The 14,785-nt window shown below is 41.7% G+C and overlaps 1 pseudogene; it reads left to right on the top strand.

Annotated features, from left to right (window-relative positions):
* The first annotated feature begins 2,713 nt into the window (after positions 1 to 2,713).
* LOC147904963 (calcium-dependent protein kinase 11 pseudogene) lies at positions 2,714 to 3,863 on the top strand (annotated as a pseudogene).
* The last annotated feature ends 10,922 nt before the right edge of the window (positions 3,864 to 14,785 follow it).

The following is a 14,785-nucleotide window of genomic DNA, read 5'->3' as shown; positions in this document are numbered from 1 at the left end:
TTTCTAATCACAAATATTAAGGGCCTATTGAATCCAAAATTGTCCTAATTTTTTAAAAAAGTATCAATTCAGGGAGTAGATTGAGGTAGCCAACATATCAACTGCTTATGAAATCCAAAAAGGTTGGAAGAAGGGAACTATGATTCAGCAAGAGTAGAAAATGCAGAAGAGCAAGCTTTCTCTATTATCATGTTGCAAATCATGTGAGTGCACAATGGTGAGGAGAGAGATGGAGGAGCACACAAGTAGAATCAAACGAGAGGTCTTTGATTACGAGCCTTCTTTAAAGAATAAGGCTATAGGCAATCCATGCTATAGAAGAGAAAAGGTGACTACCCACGAAATAGAAACCAATTCCCAATCATCAAATATCAACATTTTCCAATCAAAAGAGGTAGATTCAAATCCCTCTAGCCATGTTGATGTATAAATCTCAACTGGGTGTTGTTGATATTGTTGTAGGAGTTTTGGTCTTAATTCTCTAACTATATGACAATTATTCATAATTTCTTCAATTGGAGAATGCTCACAAAGTTTTAACTTCCAATTACCATCATTGTTATCCTCCAATTTCCTATTTCGATCTAAGAATACTCAAATTCATGTCTAATTGATAATTATAGGCTATCAAAAGTTAACTAACTCAAAAAGTAGTGTGAAAGATGATAAAAGTAGGCCAAGGTATAGCATAAAATATTATGAATCTAGAGAAACAATATAACAAAAGTGGGCTTCACAGAGGCTTCACATGTGTGGCATATGATATTCTAAAGTTGTCGGTGAAGATTCCACTTTAATTTGGCACAAAACGACCAAGAGGTGGCGTGTGGTCTACACAGACTAATGATGTGGCAAGGTCTACCATGTGTAAGAAAAATTTAAATAGGGTCTAATGAGTGGTCCTAGGGGCCGATTTTAGTGCTGGTGAGGTGGTAGATTACAATGGCAAGAGGGTGACTGTGTGAAAGACAATGTGTCCCAGGAATTGATAGCTCCAGATGGAGTAGTAGATGTATTGGGGAGGCTACAATAGACATATCAAAGGAGGATGCGATAGCACGTGGTGGTAGGGAGAAGTTGCAGTAGATAGGAGAGAAACTATGTGGCTATAGAGGTAGAGGGCATAGATGGGGGGCACATAGCTGAGTTGGCAGCATGCGTGGGGTCTTCAGTGGAGGAGTAGCAATGGGGGGGCAGATAGAGGAAGTGCACATAGCACGAGACATGCAATGCAGGCAGCAAGGCTAGAATCAGGTCCAATGAATGTCAATATGAGATCAAGGGACCTATCAGAAGGGTCTATTGGTGGGAGAAAGGCTTTGCATGCTCCGAAGCATTCCAACTAAAAACAAGAGGGACATCCACTTGAGCTCTCTCCCATAACTCTCTCTCTCTCTCCCCCCTTCAAACTAGACCAAGAGCTAGTATGAGCCTCAAGTTGGTGGGTTGATTGTAAACTGACCAAAATGTCGGGAACATACTAAGGTTGAAGGCTTCATTAATGGAAGACAAACAGAACTAGAGAGCTCAAATAAGGATATTATAAAAAGGAAATGTGTACAACAGAGATAGGTGCAAGAAAAAGGAGTGGTGGTAGCACCATGTTGGAGAAGACGTGAAAGGTAGTTATCGGATAAAGGCTGGGAGCTAGACTAGTCTAGTTAAAATTCAAACATGCACTTGTATAGAAATGGTAAGCAATCATGTTCAAAAATGTAAGAAGGCAACTTGTGTATGGGTATTTCAAATGTAACTTGTTTCCAATGCATGCTTGTTGGTACCGTACTCTACTAATTTGTAAGAGTGACCCTACCTACCTAGGACCTGGATGTTGCCTTGAATAGTACATTTAAGGCTTTCAAGCCCCTTTGGCAACTCCTTGTCATGGCCAAAGCATAGGCGAGCATGGGAGGAGGGACCCAACCCGTGGCATTCGTTGTATAAAGAGGGACATACTCATCTGTCACCTATCTGATCAGTGAAGAGATTGGAATTCAAGATGCATGGGTCCATTGCGTAGCGCACTGCACAGTCAAGCATGTGGTGATCTCAAGTCCCATTCCATGGCTATAGGCTCAACATCAATCTAAGCATATGCCGCAGTTACATGTGTTGATGAGGGGTAGCTAGAATTTGCACGAGTAATTGAATTCCATAGCTACAGGCTCAATACCAATCTAAGCATATGCTTGACTAGGATGCATTTACATTCGTTGATGACAGGTAGCTGAGTAATTGAATTCCCACGTGGCCACCCTTAATGTTTAGAGAAAGCTAGTTGCATATCTAGAGCTAAGCATAGGAGGATGTATATAGCGTGAATTTACGTTTATTGATAATGGTCTTCTCAGCAATAGATTTGTTCTTAGAAATCTTGTCTCATTTTATTGTTCGTATACTTCATGCTCCAAAGAAAAGTGCATGGAAGAGAGAGAAGCCGGGAAGTACAAACTTGAGAGAGGTGTGGGGATTTTGTGAGTTTGGAAATTTATAATAATTATTAAAAAGCAGGAATTACGAGCAAAATCAAAGGAAGCTTAGGCTGTAAGGAAGAGGTTGTTTGCTGGCAAAATGCAGCTGAGACGCGTGGCGTGCGGCGCCGCCAAAAAGCCATGGCGGCGGAACAACTATAAAGCAGCGCATTTCGCATTCCACCGGCTTTCTTCATCACCTAATTTCTTCATCAGCCTCGTCTCGCTCGCTTTCTTGCTGCTGCTGCTCACCACCTTTCTTCATCAGCCTCGTCTCGCTCCCTGCCTCCCTGCAGCTGGCTGGCTATGGCGACGCTGGCCTCCCCGACCCAAAGCCAGAGCCTAACTCGCAAGCGCCCCCGCTCCCTCCCCTCCAACCTCCTCCTTCCCCCCCACTTCTACACCCCCGACATCTCCCTCCTCTTCTCCCTCGGCCCCGAGCTCGGCCGTGGCTCCTTCGCCACCACCTTTCGCTGCCTCGAGAAATCCTCGGGCCTCCCCTTCGCCTGCAAATCCATCGACAAGTCCTCCCTCTTCAACCCCCAAGACGCAGCCGACGTCGCCACCGAAATCTCCATCATGCACCACCTCTCCGGCCATCCCAACATCGTCCGCCTCCACCGCGTCTTGGAGGACCCCGACTCCATTCACTTGGTCATGGAGCTTTGCCCGGGCGGCGAGCTCTTCGATCGCATCGTCCGCAACAAGCGCTTCTCCGAACGTGACGCCGCCCTGGTCCTCAAAAGCTTGACGGAAGCGCTCGCTTACTGCCACGCAAACGGCGTCATCCACCGGGACCTCAAACCCGAAAACATCCTCCTCGCCGACGATGACGATCACGACGACTACTCACGCATTAAGGTCGCCGATTTCGGACTCTCCGTCGCCTTCTCGCCCGGTGATCAGCTGTCCGGCGTTGCTGGGAGTCCGTTTTACGTCGCACCTGAGGTGCTGGACGGCTGCTACTCCCAAGAGATCGATATTTGGAGTGCCGGAGTAGTCCTCTACGTCCTCCTCAGCGGAGAGCCCCCCTTCTGGGCCGAGACCACGCAGGGTGTCTTTCATGCAATCCAGCATCATCAGCTGCGCTTCACGGGCGCTCCTTGGAGCAACGTCTCTCCTGCTGCCATCGACCTCATCCAGGGAATGCTGTGCCGGGATGTCCGAGCCAGGCTCACGCCAGCCCAGGTGCTTGCACACCCTTGGATTGTAGCAGCAGCTGCTACTAATCCAGCAAACAGTGATGGCGCCAGCGTCTGCCCCAACCCCACTGCTGCCACCCTCCCTCCAGCTCCCAAACGTCGGGCCTGCAAGGGAGCTCCTCGTCGACGGCGCTTTCATGGCCGGGCCGGGCAGCTCGCAGCTCGACCTCCACAGCTCTGTGTTTTCTGATCAGTCGAGCTACAAATTCAATTGTAACACTACATGATGCGATGATGCAGAAGGCAGTATATACTTGCAGAGAAACCACAACGCGGCCTGGAATGCCATGATAGCTACGTCACCTTCATCTGTTCATCTGTGTTCTCACTGCTTCCTGTCATGCAGGTCTGGTTTCTGATGGTAGCCGATAGTTTTCCAAAGAGGACTACTGGAAGAGGCACAGGACCTGCTCCTCAGTATGTCACTTGAACATATTAATACTTCATCTTGGTTGAGCTTGATTTCATCTTGCAGAATTCATCACAATGATGTTGAGCAGGCTGTGCGTGCCGCAAATTCACGACGATGTTGTGCGTGGCTGTTGCACTTGGGCCCATGTCCATCTCCCAGGAACATTTATTCTGCTTACAAGAACCTTTGGGTCTGTTCTACCTGAAATACTACTGCCACACATCCTGGCCGTCTCATGATATGTTCAGGAAACAAAAATGCCACCATTGTGAAGCCATTTTGGCTCTGTCTGGCATCCTTTACAAAAGTAACATATAACAATTTTGGACACCATTTTTGGCAGTTTTGGGAATATCCTGATCAATTTGGATCAAATTTCAGGTCTGTCTTCACGGGCAGCATTCACATATTCAAAGTAATAATCTGATCAATTTGGATCAGATTTCAGTTGTGTCTTCACAGGCAGCATTCACATATTGAAAGTAACAATTGTTATAAATTTATAGCTTATTGAATACATTTTTGGGCTTCATTTCAAGCCATATAATAAAGGCACGTCATGCAGTAAGATGTTGGAAATTTGATCATATCATATGATCAGAATTGAATGTAGTCTTTTCCAAAATGTTCAGAACATCAAACGCAATGTGTTTTCTCATTTATGTCGAATTTTGTAGAGCTAATTTTAATTGGGAAAAGTCTCATCAACAAAATGGACATGGATATCATAATTGAGGCAATTTTACATCAAGCTGTTCAAGAGCACGTGAGCTTCATCAACAAGTACCAAAAACCTATTTTAAGTCCAAATGAATTATATTTTTGGCAAATAACGTGAATTTCAATAACTTACGCAAGTCCATGTACATTTGAAGTCATATTGACAATCTAATTGGTAATCTTAGCAAATGCAATCAAGATCATGAGGATCGTTGTCAGCATAAGGCTATCATTAGTCATGCTTTCTATTGAGCAGCTATTGGCAAAATTCAATCTATCCTTTTATAGGTAATTAGTTATAAAGGTTTATGTGCAATCGAAAAGAATTGATGGATCACTGAATTGATTATTCAATGCTCCAAAGATTTTTCAATTGATGGACAACATATGGAAGTCCGTGTACATTTGAAGTCATATCGACAATCTAATTGGTAATCTTAGCAAAAGCAATCAAGATCATGAGCATCATTGTCAACATAAGGCTATCATTAGCCATGCTTTCTATTGAGCAGCTATTGGCAAAATTCAATCTATCATTTTATAGGTAAATAGCCATAAAGGTTTGTGTAATAAAAAAGAATTGATGGATCACTAAATTGATTATTCAATGCTCTAAATATTTTTCAATTAATGGACAACATATGGAAGGTTTTTCATAATCTAGCACCAACAATGATTCACAAAGGCAAAATATAAACAACATTGAAGCTCTATCGAAAGAGATCATTATGACATCATGTTTACACACTACCAATATTCATTCATTATAAGATCTTGGACCATAGTAGCAATGCATTGACATTTACGGAGGTAATCATGCAACATGTCAATGCACATCAGCACCAAGTGCCAAGTGGGTTAGTTCATCACTTTGACATGTAGCCATCTCCAGCAAAAATAGCACTACAAAGCTTGCTACATCATAATGTTTCACGTCAAGCTTTTCAACATAATTGGCACATACAATTATTTGCAATATCAGCATCACATCCAACGTGGCATAAAATTAGATGAGTAATATCTGTGTCACATCAATGGGGCAAAACACATAAAAGAATCTATAGCTAGCAATACTCTTTGGACACATCAAAATCCTTCATATTTGCATATCAGAATCTGTAGCTTGTTTCCTTTATCAAGCACTCTTTAGGGATAATACTCCAATTTGTGTACTATATCTCTATGCTGACACACTTATATGTGATCACTACAAGAAAACTAAGTAGAAATGGCAATGGGAAATGGCACCCGAATTGAATCCTCAATTTTGCCATTTCTTAGGTATGAAATTGCAACCACTTCTCAAACAGTTACTGCCATATATTTGGAGAAATGGTAGTTGAAAATGGCAACCAAATCTTAAACTGCAATTTCTCAAGGGTAACCTTTTTTTGTCTGCCATTTCTTAAGGATAAATGGCAACAAAAAATTGCAAGTATTTCTTCACTGCCATTTCTTATGACACAAAATGGCATCCATTTCTTAAGAAGAAATGTCAGCAAAAAATGGCAACGATCTTTGCATTGCCATTTCTTATGAAGAATTGGTAGCACAAAATGGTAGCCACTTCTTTATTGCCATTTCTTACAAAGAAATGCCAGCACAATATGGGAGCCATTTCTTGACTACCATTTCTTACAAAGAAATGGTAGAATGGCAACCATTTCTAGACTACCATTTCTTACAAATAAATGGCAGTACAAAATGCAATACAAAATGCTTATGTGTGGAAAAAATACACAACAATCGACCATTCAAGCACTGCAAGGTATTCGATTGTTGCCAAACTTCCACTACCACCATTCACACCAATATCAATGCTTATCCTAAACACTTTTTCTTTAGTTTTTATTTCAAGACCGTACCATCAATGTTAGTACAAGAGATACCTTCATTGATATTAGAATTGATATTACCGTCTCTAAATTAATATTGATAAAATTGTAGGAAGCATCGATATTAGCATTCAATTTTTTGTCGATAATGCTATGAAATTAAACACACCATCAACAAAACTTGTCACCAAAATCTCCAAAGTTTACCATTGAAAAAATTGGATAGGCGTGGAGTTTCACCCTGCACCTTGTAGGAATCAAATTAAATGCAAATGGCTTGTCATCAACTCTTGTCCATTAGTTTTTCATTCCAAGGCCATACCATGAATGTTAGTACAAGAGCTACCTTCATTGATACTACCATCTCTAAATTAATATTGATAAAACTATAGGAAGTACCGATACTAGCATCCAGTTTTCTATCGATCATGCTTTAAAATAAAACACACCATCAACAAAAACTTGTCAAAATCTCCAAAGTTTACCATTGAAAATTTTGGATAGGTGTGGGGTCTCACCCAACACCTTGCAAGAATCAAATTAAATGTAACTATTTTTACAAACAAAAATATTTTTATCAATGTTGTCCTCCATATTTCTCCAATTGATCAAGCCCTCTTTTAAATCTTCCAAGTTTCCCTCACGAGATTGATTCTCATCCTCTTGAGCTTCCGTGGCCAAGTCTCCTACATCTTTAGCATCTAGGTTGAGTTCTACTAAATCATTGTCTGAGAAACCCTCAAAGGAAGTCAAACTATATTCACATTCCAAAACTCTTGTAGTAGAAGGTACATTGGAAGTGATAGCTTACAACACATTATTTGTAGATCTTCTATTTCATGCTCCAATTTTGCATCCTTAAATATATGTAGCTTTCTACGCACAACTTGAATCACAATCCACCACTGGCTTGTCCACTCAGTTGTGTTGAGATATATTTGAGAAAAAGTTCATGATATGAAATCCAAGGGCAAGACACCAATATAAGAAAAAATCTTACTCACAATGCAATAGTAGAATGAATATCTTTAGTAACACGATCCCAATTTTTTTTAAAGTAAATTCCAAAAAACCCTATTAGATCCTTCCTAATTGTAGCTTGAAGCACATTTGCTAAAGAGTTTAAAATTCATTTGCTAAATTTCTTGTGTGTTCTAAAGTGATTCACTTTTCAAATGAGATTTGTATCCCTTTCTCTATCTCTACTGTCTTGTAAAAAGTTAATTGGACATGACTCCTTAATCAAATTTGTTACACTTTACACCGATTTTCTTTACTCAAAAGTGACTACCGTATCCCCACATTGCATTGCACAAATGGTACTACAAATCAAACAATGGAATTTTCTTCAGCATATACATAAATGTTATAAATTAATATAAATAAAAGCAATATAATTATACCTATAAAGTACAATAATGTGCAAATTCCTCCTCCCTCTATGTCACAATCTCTAATCTTAGACTGGCATCTTCCAACCAAGCAATGGTGCATTTAGAAGGCATTGCTGATAACTCCCAAGAATAAGGCCTACTTTGATAGTCCTTTGCCACTACCTTCCCGTCCTCCTCTCTTTTAGCTCTTTCTTTTTCATATTATTTGATCCACTTCTTCATAATTATAAAGATAAAAGGTGTTAGCTTTGTGTTGCCACAGAGACACTCATTTTTCTTTTGTTTCCTTCCCTTATCTTCAAATAAGTTCATCTCCTTGCATGAAATATTTTATTGAATTGGAATGGAAAAGTCATATTCCAAAGGGTAAGCACCTTTATAAAATTGAAAACTTAGCAAAAATATTTTGCTAAGTTTACTCAACATGAAGTAAAGGTTGAAAGCAATCATATTTTTGAATGTGGTGTCATTAATATGGTGCATATTCTCGTTATAACACCTTTGCACCATGCGCAGTCACACAAGACCAATTGAACACAAGACCCATTGAAAAATTTTCCCTTTGGTGATGAATTTTTTGGATGCCAATGAGCTTGAAGACATTTACAAAAACAACATTGGACCTACTACATTATGTCACAAAGTGCTAGTCCTATAGTAAAAAGTGCACTAGATGAATGAAAAGAATAAAAGTTAGCAGTGTTGCTCTTTTTAATTGATAATTATGTCAATAAGCTCTATGGAAAAATAAATAGCATCAATATTTCCATTTAGAAAAATAAATAGCATCCATATTTCCATTTAGAAAAATGTCACCAAAATTGTAATACAATGTAACCTTGTTGTATTGCTCAAACAAAAGTTAGACTACCTCTTAAATTTTTTATAACACAACATGTACTCACAGTGTTTGAGGTGGATCAGATATCATTTTCGTGGTAGGGCATGCATATTTTCACATTTCTTACATACCATGCATCATGCATGGGTGTTAAAAAAATGCATTGGGTGTTCTTCTACCGCGCGTGTGTGTGTGTGTGTGTGTGTGTGTGTGTGTGTGTGTGTTTTGTGTGTGTGTGCGGGTGTGTGTGTGATACACTCACTCTAACAATGAAAAATAGGAAGTAATACTTGTTGATTTCATTACATAAATATTTCAGTATCTCATCACTTATTTTCTCTTGTCGATTTCGACATCTCTAAATTGATGTGGTCTTTTAGAGGTCATCTGGTGCAAATTTGAGAAAGTTATCAGTATCAAAGAGATCAAAGATCACTTCATAGATCGCTCGCAAATTGTAGCTCTCATCGTGCTCTTTGTTTTATGCTATTACACATTCTGATCAGACTTTGGAGCAAAAAGTTACGTTATTTTTTGTGTCGACTACTCCTGTCTTGGTTTCGTGATCGACATGCTCGGACTTCTTTTCTTCAAAAATATCTTGGTTTTGTGATCAAAAAGCTCGTAGTGCTTTTCTTTGCATGTATGCTATTTCCAACATACTTCCGTCACATGTCTTATCCTTTAGCAACAATTGAGTTCTCGTTCATTGTCTCGCGAGCTCCGACACACACGTATTGTCCCAACCCACTATGGCAACGTATTCTCCCTGCCCCTTGCTTCTTCTTGGAAGTCTAGACATGTGCAACATGGTGTGTCTTCTATTGCCATTTCATATTGTGAGCCACTAGGTAGCTGAGTTGTTGCCCTTGCTTTCTTTCATAAAAACTTCATGTTTAGCCAACTTTACAATCCTTTTCTATACAATACATGCATCAAGGATCATTGCAAGCTGAATGTTTTCGAAGATGCCTTTGCCCATGTTGCTCTTTGCACCTACACATGTAGTCCTTTGTTGAGTTCATCCAGGCCCACATTAGGAAAAAAGGGAGCTCATTTTGGGGCCTTTTAGAAGAGAGAGAAAATAGGCTCTCAACCAATCAGGAGTGGGCCAACGTAACGTTGAAAATTCAACAAAACAAGATGAAAATAAGAAAAAGAAATAGTACTATATGTTCATAGAAGCATGTCACATTAATGAGGTGATCTGATTTGAATATTTAAAAAATTTATTTTCTGTGCAGAATTTGGTGATTCTAACACCGCAGACGTGTCCGGAACGGCCCAAAACCCCACGAACGGCACTAGAAACGCTGGAATCGGACATCCGGAGGCCCGAAAACGGCCAAAAAAGGCCGAAAAACGCGATTTGCAGCAAAATGCGATTTGGCACTTATGCGATTACCCCGGGGGGGCAAACGTGGAAGATGTTATTTCAGCAAGGGATCAGTTCTTGCGTCCCGTGCTGAGGTGGAGAGTGGCTACCGTCCCTCCGGTGGATCTTCACCTCTGCACCGCTTACTTACCCGCGTTCCCCGCTCATTCGTAGCCTTCTCACGGTTTGGAGGCGACTCCGTCTCAATCTCCTCCAGTCCCCTCCTAGCAGTCCGATTGCATAAGTGCCAAATCGCATTTTGCTGCAAATCACGTTTTTCGGCCTTTTTTGGCCGTTTCCGGGCCTCCGGATGTTCGATTCCAGCGTTTCCAGTGCCATTCTGGGGGTTTTGGGCCGTTCCGGACGCGTCTGCGATGTCAGAATCACCAAATTCTGCACAGAAAAGTGTTGCTCTTATATGAACATTGAATGTAAAGCATGTAAAAGAATATATTTATTCCTTTTCACACTGACATTTCTCATGCAAGTATCCATATTTTCTTGCTTTTGTAGAGAGAGAAAAGAGAAAATAGTGAATTTCTTACAGGGTCCCAAAATGAGCTCCCTTTTTTCCTAATGTCTGTCTCCTTGAAGCCCAATCTGCTATGAGAGTCAACCTCTTCTTGTGGAAGGGATGTCCCTTCCTACATAGGCTAAACATTCAGGATAATATCTAGTACAAGACTAATGTTGGAGTCAACTTTCCATGCATGCGTGCATATGATATTGCACAACCACACCATTTGAGATATTGGGTGACTATATGCATGTTTTCTTATGGCAAATAAACATGGTGTCAGTACTACAAGGCCATTTTTAGAGATAACTACATTGTACTTTCTTTTGTCAATTGTACACTCTAGAGAGTTAACTCGACTACCATCATTCACTCAACTACCCTTTTCCCAGCCTAGTGAGCCAAAACTAACCTCCTTGGCACCATATGGTACCAAGTGGTTGTAACCAAAGAAATATGAGAGAGTGTGTTATAAGGAAAAGGGTTGGCCCTCCCTTAAAAAGGTGACTTGTATAAAAGTCCAAATGGTTGACTTTGATCTTCATTGTTTTATGCACAAGTTTGGAATACAAATGAGTCCCTCTTCTCTTGCAAGAGTGTTTTTGGGCGTTCTCTTGTTTCCCTTGGAGTGCCTTTTTGTTTGCTAATCCATCCCCCTTCACTCTCCTCTTCCCTTCTCCTTCTCCCTCCATTCTCCCCTCTCCCCCTTTCCTCTTTCTATTATGGAGACACATTGCGAAAATCCCGGAGATGCTTGAGTAACACTTGTAGATGACTCGTGCTTTGCATTGCTCTCACAAGGAGTAGCTTGGAGTGGAGGTCCATCTGCATTCCTTCAATATCCCCATGAAACATGAGTCACCGTTGAGACTACACATCTTTGGCGCCACTATCGGGGAGTTCAAGGTATGGTTTTTCATTGCACTTGCCTTATCTCATCATTTACACATTGGTCATTGTTTCAAGAGTAACTTGAGTGTTGATTGTGGAGTTGTAGGAGAGGAATGAGTGAAGAAGTGTGTGTTTGGATGGAAAAAAGATGAAAAGTGTCATTTTCTATTGGAAAGCATTTTTGTTCATGTAAAGCTTGTTCTTTATGTTTGTTAGTTTTTTGAATTGATAGGAAGGTAATTTAGAGGATTGCTAAGGTGTGTGTGATAGAAGAATCCAACAAAAACACCCAAAAATGAAGATGGAAGCTCAAATTCAAAGTCATTTTTTAGTGTTGACAGTCTCACATGTAGAAGTCTCTCATTCATGCACGAAAATTTGATGTTTTTTACTCTTTTTTCCTTAGTGTAGGTAGTTTAGGTTGTGTATAGCACCCACAAATACTCAGAGCTGGAAGCAAAACTAAAAAACCATCAAAAATCACTAGACAGAGGTTGGCAAATTTTGCACCTGCCCCACCCCTAGCGACGCCAGTATTCCCAGCAGGATCACCAATTTCTCTAGGACTCAACCCATAGACATTTCCAAGTTCATAACTAAATTTCTTGGGGAACGTGGAGTGATTCGAGCAAATATGCAAAGCTTTGGTGCTCCTGGAAATCTAGAAATGGTTAATGCCTTTCACCTAAGTATGGATGGCAAGGTAGGCCAATGGTATAGGGCATTTAGCCCAGAAGAGAAAGGCAACTCGGAGGCATTACAAAAAGAATGCATTGTAGTGTTTGCCCCTAGTGGCCATAAGTGGAGCCCAATTAATCATCTATATGAGGTGAAACAGAATGACAAGGAATCCCTCTGTGATTACATTGCTAGGATCAAACACCTCAATTCCCATTGCAAATCACATGAGAGGATGGGCATTGAACAATTGCTACCACGCTTCCTCATTGGACTGGAAGATCCCAAGCTGCATGACCACTTAATGGTTATGAATACCACTTCCTTCGAACTCTGCGAGGCAAGGTAGCCATTCTTATAAAAGTGATAATATGATGGATAAGGTTGTCAAGGACAAAACTACAACTCCATCTAAGGTATCACAATCAGTAAGGTCATCTAGTATAAAGGCTACCAAGAAGGAGAAGAATGAACCTAAGGGATTGAATATGAGCGAGTTGGCCTCCAACATACTAAATCAGCTGGGTCAGCAGTGGGAAGTCAGGGACCTCCAAGGAGGCATCAAGTAACCCCCACTTGTTTCCGAGAAGAGACAATGTATGGTGCGGGGTATGCAATGGCAAACACCCCTCCAATGAGTGACCCTACCTTAAGGCAAGGCAAGCACTCTATGATGTACACTGCTATAATGGGGAAACCATGACACCCTTCTATGGCGATTCCCAAGGGTCCTTCCCCACAACTGATTTATCAAGTGAGACCCCCACTAGCCCTAATGGCCCCACCCAACCTGATGAATGCACAAGGTGCCCCTCTAGCTAATTGAGGGCAATATAGGGAACAACAGACTCTCTTACCACCACCCATGGTTTGCAACCTCCCCCACCTTGTATAACTCCAAGAAACCAAGTGTTGGTGGAGGAACTACCCAATGATTGGGAGGAGCCAGCAGAACAGGATCACAGACACCCTGACTATTTCCCTTGTGAGGAGGGAAGTAGCATCATAAGTCACTACCTCTTACATGAGGATCAATATTTCCTAGTGTTCTAGATAGCCCCCATAGCCACAAGGGAAAGAGACATGAACTCCGTGGCGTGGAGGCCCCTGATCCAATGCTATACTTGCCAAGGTCCCCAAAAGGCAAGTGAATGCCCGTATAAGGGCTCAAAGAACCCTCCGATGTCATGCTTTAAATACCAAAGGCCGCACTTTCTAAAGGACTTCCCATATAGGGATCTTACCCTGGTGGTTCCACACACAACAGGCCCCATGCCCTTGTGTACTGGGTGTAGAGTGGAGCATTTATTCAAGGATTGCCCCTTGAGGAGAATAGCAACTTTGGCCACCCTGCCTAAGAGCACTAGCATCAATTTGTTGAGTATTGAATAGGGTTATAAGCAAGGAAATGAAGTAGTAGGCAAGGAAGGACAAAACACCCATGCTGCAAAACCCCAAGATGCGCCAACCCCTACAAACTAGGTCCAGCAAGGTCACCACCAGGGTGGGTGAAGGAACGAGCCAGTGCTCATCCAAGATGGTTAAAACGAGGAGATAACCACCCTCGCCACCTCCTCTACCTCCGGATCATCCCTCTTCTAGGATGAATTGAGTATGCCCCCACACCTGGATGTAAATAGGCCAGTGCGATGATCCCAAGGTCTCACCTCCCCACCTCCATATAAAGAAACATATCCAGACCCGGGTTGGGAGAAACAACACTTAATAGATGCTCAAAACTTGGTACGGGAATGCCAAGAGGAATTCAAGCATAGGCTCAAGGCTAACAAAGGGTCGAATACCATCCATTCAGACCACCTGACCACCCATAAAGGGGCAAAGGAACTTAGGGTGCCAAAGAGGGTGGAAGAAGAGGAACTATCGAGCTCCGGTAAATTAGAGGCTCCAAACTTGATGCAACAAAATATTCCAAGAGGACTCGGTGCTACAGAACCTACAAGAGGAAGGAGACATCTATAGTTTCAAGGATCCGTCAATAGGTTAAGAGACCTCTCAAGAACCATGCAATAGCACTGGGTTATAGACCTTCCTCTCCACAAAGGTTAAGATACCAATCGCATCCCTGTTAAGAAGGAATCCTACCCTCTGGTGAGACCTCTCAAATTGGAGGAACGGGAAATTCTTGCCCCAAGATCCTACTAGCCCCAAAGTCGACCAACTGCAGGGGGAGAATCGGAACCTACCCAAGGTCCCCATCAATACGTTAGGCCAATACTTTGAAGGTGATGATACTAATGCAGCTATCCCCATAACCTACCAGAACCAGAAGGTTGACGCCATCCTAGATGGGGGAGCAGGTGTGAGTATTTGCACCAAGGAATGTTGGAAGAGGTGGGTAAAACCTTCCCTTGAGCAAACTCAACTGGTAGTGAAGCTAGCTGACAGTGGAACTGCTGAGCCCCCAGGAGTCCTCACGAGTATTAACATT

The sequence above is a fragment of the Dipteris shenzhenensis genome, chromosome 2, assembly GCF_047967505.1.
Source record: "Dipteris shenzhenensis isolate YYH24624 ecotype China chromosome 2, Dip_SZ_1.0, whole genome shotgun sequence".
NCBI classification, from domain to species: Eukaryota; Viridiplantae; Streptophyta; class Polypodiopsida; order Gleicheniales; family Dipteridaceae; genus Dipteris; species Dipteris shenzhenensis.
Note: the sequence above shows the minus strand (reverse complement) of the source record. Positions and strands in the feature narration are given on the sequence as shown.